Here is a 6,000-nt window from a genome sequence, read left to right as displayed (position 1 = left end):
GTCGCGTTTCAAGTTCTCCGTAGGACTTTTCCTCAGCAGCTAAAAGTAAAAGTAATTACACCGGGCTAATTATCAGAGCCGTTACAAGGATCAGATCCTCTACAATTTGCTGTATCTTTTGAGACAAGCCGTGTCTCTAACAGCCGACCATCATCTACACTAAGCCGGGACCACCAGCGCCACATCAGGTACTATGTATACAGCTATGCTGTACTTTTGAAGCGCTGCAGTTCCCTGTTTATTTGCCCACCAAAACCCACTGCATAATTTGAGACCGCAAAATCTCTAGCAGCAGGTGTTTCATTCAAGAGAACTAAACCCTTTACACAATTGTATGCATACATTGTATCACTTGTCTAGCAACATTGTATCCTCCCTATAAGCTCACTTCAGACATCGCTGCATATCGTTGAGACTGCTCAGTCTCTAGCAGCGGGATCTTTGCATAAAGAGCCAGAACTTATACATCGGATTACAAATATTCATATATAATAATATTCATATACAAAACTACTAAGAGATTAATATGTACTTTATTTTCATGGTACCCACCATCCGAACTATTAGATCAATTTCTCAAAAATATCTCTTTTTTTTCGGCTGGTTTATCGGACACTGTGGATAATTTTGACTGATTTATCGGACACTGTGGATAATTTTGGCTGTTTCAACCGGATACTGTGGACACGCTTATATTTTTTAAAATTTTATAGGGATGTCCTGATACCGATACTGGTATCGTGGGCCGATACTAGCCATTTGCATGGAATCGGGGACTTGTTTAATGTCCCTGATACCATGCCCGATACCTGATGCCGTTCTGCTGCCCCGTTCTCCCCTCCTCTCATCCATATCATAGTGTTCCATGGAGGAGCATGTGACACACACGTCACTCCGCCTCCTCCCCTGTGCCCAGCGTAACGCTACGCAGGAAGCAGAGTGACGTGTATGTCACATGCTCCTCCATAGGACGACACGATGTGGACCGGAGGAGAACAGGTCAGCACCAGCACCCGACCCGAGGAGGTGAGCTGCCTGAGGGGGGGCTGCTACTAATGTCTAAGCGGGGGGGCCCTGCTGCTGTCTAAACGGGGGGGGGGGGGACCCTGCTGCTGTCTAAAAGGGGGGGGCCCTGCTGCTGTCTAAAAGGGGGGGGACCCTGCTGCTGTCTAAACGGGGGGGGGGGGGCCCTGCTGTTGTCTAAACGGGGGGGACCCTGCTGCTGTCTAAACGGAGGGGGCCCTGCTGCTGTCTAAACGGAGGGGGCCCTGCTGCTGTCTAAACGAGGGGGGGGGCCCTGCTGCTGTCTAAAGGGGGGCCCTTCTGCTGTCTAAAGGGGGGCCTGCTGCTGTCTAAAGGGGGGGGCCTGCTGCTGTCTAAAGTGGGGCTGCTGCTGTCTAAAGGGGGGCCCTGCTGCTGTCTAAAGGGGGGCCCTGCTACTGTCTAAGGAGGGGCCCTGCTGCTGTCTAATAAGGGGGCACTGCTGCTGTCTAAAGGGGGGGCCGCCCTGCTGCTGTCTAAAGGGGGGGCCCTGCTGCTGTCTAAAGGGGGGGCTGCTGCTGTCTAAAGGGGGGCCCTGCTGCTGTCTAAAGGGGGGCTGCTGCTGTCTAAAGGGGGGCCTGCTGCTGTCTAAACGGGGGGGGGCCCTGCTGCTGTCTAATGGTGGGGGGCCCTGGTGCTGTCTAAAGGGGGGGGGGCTGCTGCTGTCTAAAGGGGGGCCCTGCTGCTGTCTAAAGGGGGGCCCTGCTGCTGTATAAAGGGGGGGCCCTGCTGCTGTCTAAAGGGGGGGCCCTGCTGCTGTTTAAATGGGGGCCCACTCTCTAAAGGGGGGCTGTGGTCTACAGGGGGGCTGCTGTCTACAGGGGGGGGCTGCTGCTAATGTCTGCAAGGGGATACTACTTACTATTAAAGACAATCTTACAGCAGAGTCACCTGCACTAACTTGAATCTATGGGTAGATAGTGCAGGTGACCCGGTTTCTACCGCTGCTCACCATGTGGTCATCAGTCTCACCGCCAATGCAAATTCCCTGTTCTGCCCAATGGAGAAGAGAGGAATCTTGGCTCATATAACAGCAGCCGCCTCCATTGTACACAACAAGGACCCACGTGGCGGGTCCAGGGGGGGGCAACGGGGCAATTGCCCCCCCCCCCCAATTGCCCCCCCCCCGAGATTTCTGCCCCTATTATTGAGGAGCAGGAGCTGTCCCTGGCTCCACTGTCCCCTCACCTTTCACACGCTTCTCCAGCTCCTGCTGCCCCTTTAAGAGAGGGAGCTGACGGCTGCTGCAACTTAGTCCCTGCTCGTCCGACCCCTTCCCCGGCTGCTCACCGCAGAGCTGAAGAGAAGACACTGCCTGCCAGCTGTACAGCCTCTGCGGCCTGTATCCTTCATACCAGCGGAGCTCCGTCCTGTCTGACAGTTTCCGATCTGCAGGGCGGCTATCAGAGGTGAGGAGGTCTGTAGTTAGGTTCCAGTGTCCGGGCATGTCAGTCACTACCTGTATACCAGTGACTGCTGTGCCCTCTCTGGCCTACTACATATAGTATATGCAGTATGGGCCAGTCATTGATATACAGTGATGTGTTTCTCAAACAGGGTGCCTCCAGCTGTTGCAAAACTACAACTACCAGCATGCCCATACAGCCAAAGGCTATCCCTGCATGCTGGGAGTTGTAGCTTTGCAACAGCTGGAGGCACCCTAGTTGGGAAACACTGACATAACACTGTGGGGCTATATACATCAGCTGTGCTGTACCACTGCCCTGGTTGCTATAAACATATGCATGTATATAGTAGTCAAGGCTACAATTAATGTGTATAGCCCCTCAGTGTTAAGTCACTATATATCAATGGCTGTGCTGTGTTCTCTGCCCTGCCTGGCCCATATTACGTATATAATATATGTAGTATGGGCTAGCCAGTTCAGCACAGACATTCGTATATAGGGACATAATACGGGCTATATACATCAGCTTCCCTGTGCTGTACCCACTGCCCTGGCAGCTATATTTATGCACATAAACATATACATATATATATAGTAGCCAGGGCAGTGGGTACAGCACAGCTGATGTATATAGTCCCGCAGTATTATGTCCCTTTTCTCACTGGCCTATACTAGCCTATACATGGGGACCAAAAAAGTGTAAAAAAAATAAATAAAAAAAATACATTTAAAAAAGTAATAAATGTGATTTACCCCTTGCCTAATAAAAGTTTGAATCACCCTTTGTTCCCAATTGTTAAATGAAATAATGTAAGGAAAGCCCAATACATAAACCCTAAACATATGTGGTCCACATGCACAAATGTGTGAACTAATAAAATATAATAGTTAAGTTGCACACTGAAAGGTGAAAGCATGAAAAAATATCAAAGTCCAGAAGTGCGTATTTTTGGTCACTTCAATAACTAAAAAAAATTAAAATCTAAATAAAAATGGTCCTGACAAAAACTTCAGATCACATCACAAAAAATAAGCCCTCAATAAAAGGGTTATAGGGGTGAGAAGAGGATACTTTAAAGCATACTCATTTAATGCCCCCCTGTCATGTGCCACTCACTTATAATGCCCCCCTGTCTTGTGCCCCTTACTTAAAATGCCCCCTGAGGGTGCAGGACAGGGGGCATTAAAACATTAAAGGGGCATTATATGTGAGGAGAACATTAAAGGGGCATTATATATGAGGGGCACAGCACAGGGGGGCATTATATGCTAGGGGGACAGGACAGAGGGCATTATTATTATGAGGGAGAACAGGGTGGGTCATAGTTATATGTGGGGGCACAGGATGGGGCATTATTGGTATATATGAGGGGCAGAGAGTATAAGGAATTTCTGGGGTAGTATGGTTTTCATTAGCCAAAATACATCACGGTATTGTATTCAGAGGGATATTTAGAGCGTACAGTGTGTTGTAGTAATATATTCAGAGGTTACAGTGTGTGACAGTGTTATATTCAGGGGGTACAGTGTGAGGCAGTATTATATTCAGGGGGCACAGTGTGTGGCAGTATTATATTCAGGGGGTACAGTGTGTTGTAGTAATATATTCAGAGGTTACAGTGTGTGGCAGTATTATATTCAGGGGGTACAGTGTGAGGCAGTATTATATTCAGGGGTACAGTGTGTGGCAGTATTATATTTAGTGGGTACAGTGTGTGGCAGTAATATATTCAGGGGTACAGTGTGTGGCAGTATTATATTCAGTGGGTACAGTGTGTCAGAATTATATTCAGAGGGTACAGTGTGCAATAATTATATTCAGAGGGTGTGTGCCAGTATTATATTCAAAGGATACAGTGTTTGGAAGGTTTCTAATAATAATTGTTTTCATATAGAGGATCAGAATCCGCTGACATAGTGAGGAGCCATCTGGGCATCAAGTTCTGCAGTGAGAACATTTAGCTGGACCTGGCGGTATGTACATCTGAATTAGATAAGAAAAGACTATAGAGAAGACATCACCTGTAGTCGCTGATATCATTGTGTAGTGTCCTGACTGTCCCATTACTGGTAAGTTTTGCAGTAATGATGGGTGAAACAACAACTCCCAGCATCCCCTCGCCACTACTTAGGTCATACTGGGAGTTGTAGTTTTAAATGGTAAAAACTTCTTTAGCACTTTCCCATTCTGTGGTAATTGGTATATTTGATTATTATACTGGATACATTTAATAATATTGTAAGTTCCTTAATCAACACCTTATTTTCTGTCCACCAAAACGAAATTCTCTAATAGTGCCCCTCCCGAGACTAGACTCTGGATCCACCCCTGATATCAGCACGGTAAGCAGAGCCAGAAACCGCGTCACCCTGCTGTCAGATTCCCTTTAAAATAAAAGTACTCGTACTTGGTATCGGCAAGTACTAGAATTAAAGTATCGGTACTCGTACTCGGTCTTAAAATAATGGTATCGGGACATCCCTAAAATTTTTTGACTTTTACTAATACCTATTGATATTAGTTACAATTGCCGTATTATATTTGTATATTTATTGTGAATTTTTATTGTGTATTTGCCTACCCACAAGGGCCCTGTGAGGTTCAGCACACACTTTAATTATCATATATATTTTATTATAATAAACATATCATCATAGCCTCAATTTCCATTTTTTATTTATTGCATTTTACACGTGGGTATAGGTGTTATTTGAGTATCTCGGGTCCCAGGAAACTAGTTGATAACAGCCTCTCCTACTCTTTATACATTAATTTACAAATCTGTTTAACTTTCTGGAGCCAGTTCATAAGAAAAAAATTATTTTCCACTGGAGTACCCCTTTAACCTCTTAACCTCTTAAGGACCCAGGGCGTATGGATACGCCCTCACACCCTGGGCCTTAAGGACCCAGGGCGTATCCATACGCCCTGGCGTTTTCCGGTCTCTGCCGCACGCCGGGCAGAGATCGGAACTGGATGCCTGCTGAAATCCTTCAGCAGGCATCCAGGGCAAACGCCGAGGGGGGCCATGTAGGCCCCCCATCTCGGCGATCGCCGCAAATCGCAAGGGAAATCGCCCTTGCGATCTGCGGCGATACCGGGCTGATCGGGTCTCTGGGACCCGACCGCCCGGTTATTTCGCATGATCCCGGCTGTCACAGACAGCCAGGACCATGCTGAAGTATAGGAGCGAGGTGGCAAGCCTGCCACCTCCTCCTATACCCTGCGATCTGTCGGTTAGTTAACCGACCAATCGCAGGAGGGGGGGGCGGTTACTTCCTCCCGTCCTGCCCGGCCCCTGAAAGTCCAGAGAGGACGGTAGGAAGACCGGAGGACCCGGCGGGGGACGGGGGAGTGCTGGGGCCCGGCCCTGGTACTTACCTCGTCCCTGAAGACCCGGATCCCGGCGGCGGAGACGGCGGCGGCGGCGACAGGTGAGTGGATCTTCAGCCGCGGTCGGGCCCTTTACAGCAATGCACATCGCCGTAAAGCGACATGCATTGCTGTAATGGGACCCTGTAAACTACAACTCCCAGCATGCCCAGCCAGC

At 48.4% G+C, this 6,000-nt stretch overlaps 1 protein-coding gene across 1 annotated transcript in view; it reads left to right on the top strand.

The window, feature by feature from the left end:
- Positions 1–2,326: 2,326 nt before the first annotated feature.
- LOC130361807 (fetuin-B-like) overlaps positions 2,327–6,000 on the top strand; it is a 60,933-nt gene continuing 57,259 nt past the window's right edge. Inside the window, exon 1 of the mRNA XM_056565315.1 lies at positions 2,327–2,450. The gene's annotated coding sequence lies outside the window, so the exon portion shown is untranslated. The remainder of the gene's footprint in view (positions 2,451–6,000) is intronic.

This window comes from Hyla sarda, chromosome 3 (assembly GCF_029499605.1).
Source record: "Hyla sarda isolate aHylSar1 chromosome 3, aHylSar1.hap1, whole genome shotgun sequence".
Taxonomy (NCBI): domain Eukaryota; kingdom Metazoa; phylum Chordata; class Amphibia; order Anura; family Hylidae; genus Hyla; species Hyla sarda.
This window is presented reverse-complemented; position numbering and strand designations above follow the sequence as displayed.